Below are 2,435 nucleotides of genomic sequence, written 5' to 3'. Positions count from 1 at the left end.
ACGAATTCAACTAGGTATGTCATTCCAACATCCGACCACTATTTCCCAGGATTTTGATTAAAAACATGAAAAATCGAGGTGATTTTCTGTGGATTTGAGCCTTGTCATAAGAGTGGGGGTCATCATTTTTTTTTCGAAAAAATTTTTGAAATGATATTTTTTTCTGAAAATGCCACTTTGATGGAAATTTGCTAACGAATTCAACGAGGTATGCCATTCGAACATTCGACCACTATTTCCCAGGATTTTGATTAAAAAACCGAAACATCGAGGTGATTTTCTTCGGATTTGAGCCTTGTCATAATGAGGTGGGGGACAGGATTTCTTTTCGAAAAAAATTTTTAAGTGATTTTTTTCTGTAAATGACACTTTGTTAAAAATTTTGTAACGAGTTCAACGAGGTATGCCATTCCAACATTCGACCACTATTTCCCAGGGTTTTGATTAAAAAACCGAAAAATCGAGCTGATATTATCCGGAAAAGGACCTTGTCATAATGGGGTGGGAAACAGGATTTCTGGTCGAAAAAATTTTTCAAATCTTTTTCTTTTCTTTAAATAACACTTTGTTGAAAATTTTTTTAACGAATTCAACGAGGTATGATATTCCAACATACGACCACTATTTCCCAGGGTTTTGATTAAAAAACCGAAAAATCGAGCTGATATTATCCGGATTTGGGCCTTGTCATAATGGGGTGGGGAACATGATTTCTTTTCGAAAAAATTTCTAAATATTTTTTTTTTCTGTAAATGACACTTTGTTGAAAATTTTGTAACGAATTCAACGAGGTATGCCATTCCAACATTCGACCACTATTTCCCAGGGTTTTGATTAAAAAACCGAAAAATCGAGCTGATATTATCCGGAAATGGACCTTGTCATAATGGGGTGGGGGACATGATTTCTTTTCGAAAAAAATTTTTAAATGATTTTTTTTTCTATAAATGACACCTTGTTAAAAATTTTGTAACGAGTTCAACGAGGTATGCCATTCCAACATTCGACCACTATTTCCCAGGGTTTTGATTAAAAAACCGAAAAATCGAGCTGATATTATCCGGAAATGGACCTTGTCATAATGGGGTGGAGGACATGATTTCTTGTCGAAAAAATTTTTCAAATCATTTTTTTTCTGTAAATAACAGTTTGTTGGAAATTTTGTAACGAATTCAACGAGGTATGATATTCCAACATACGACCACTATTTGCCAGGGTTTTGATTAAAAAACCGAAAAATCGAGGTGTTTTTCATCGGATTTTGGCTTTGTCATAAGGGTGGGGGTTATGTTTCAACTAGGTATGCCATTTCAACATCTGACCACTATTTCCCAGGGTTTTGATTAAAAACATGAAAAATCGAGGTGATTTTCTTTGGATTTGAGCCTTGTCATAAGGGGGTCATCATCTTTTTTCGAAAAAATTTTTCAATTGAATTTTTTTTCTGTAAATGACATTTAATTATGTTGGAAATTTTGTAACGAATTTAACTAGGTATGCAATTCCAACATCCGACTACTATAACCTAGGGTTTTGATTAAAAACATGAAAAATCGATGTGATTTTCTGTGGATTTGAGCCTTGTCATAAGGGTGGGGGTCATCATTTTTCTTCGAAAAAATTTTTCAAATGATTTTTTTTCTGTAAATGACACTTTGTTGGAAATTTTGTAATGAATTCAACGAAGTATGCCATTCCAACGTTCGACCGCTATTTTCAGGGTTTTGATTAAAAAACCGAAAAATCGAGCTGATATTATCCGGATCTGGACCTTGTCATAATGGGGTGGGGGACATGATTTCTGTCGACCAATATTTCCCAGGGTTTTGTTAAAAACCTGAAAAATAGAGGTGATTTTCTTCGGATTTGAGCCTTGTCATAAGGGTGAAAGTCATGTTTTCTTTTTCGAACAAAATTTTCAAATGATTTTTTTTTTCGTAAATGACACTTTGTTCGTAATTTTGTAACGAATTCAACTAGGTATGTCATTCCAACATCCGATTTCCCAGGATTTTGATTAAAAACATGAAAAATCGAGGTCATTTTCTGTGGATTTGAGCCTTGTCATAAGGGTGGGGGTCATCATTTTTTTTCGAAAAAATTTTTGAAATGATATTTTTTTCTGAAAATGCCACTTTGATGGAAATTTGCTAACGAATTCAACGAGGTATGCCATTCAAACATTCGACCACTATTTCCCAGGATTTTGATTAAAAAACCGAAACATCGAGGTGATTTTCTTTGGATGTGATTTTTTTTTCGTAAATGACACTTTGTTCGAAATGTTGTAACGAATTAAACTAGGTATGCCATTCCAACATCCGACCACTATTTCCCAGAGTTTTGATTAAAAATATGAAAAATCAAGGTTATTTTCTTTGGATTTGAACCTTGGCATAATGAGGTGGGGACAGGATTTCTTTTCGAAAAAAATT

The sequence above is a fragment of the Drosophila rhopaloa genome, unplaced genomic scaffold (genome assembly GCF_018152115.1).
Source record: "Drosophila rhopaloa isolate 14029-0021.01 unplaced genomic scaffold, ASM1815211v1 contig_168, whole genome shotgun sequence".
In the NCBI taxonomy this organism is placed as follows: Eukaryota; Metazoa; Arthropoda; class Insecta; order Diptera; family Drosophilidae; genus Drosophila; species Drosophila rhopaloa.
This window is presented reverse-complemented; position numbering follows the sequence as displayed.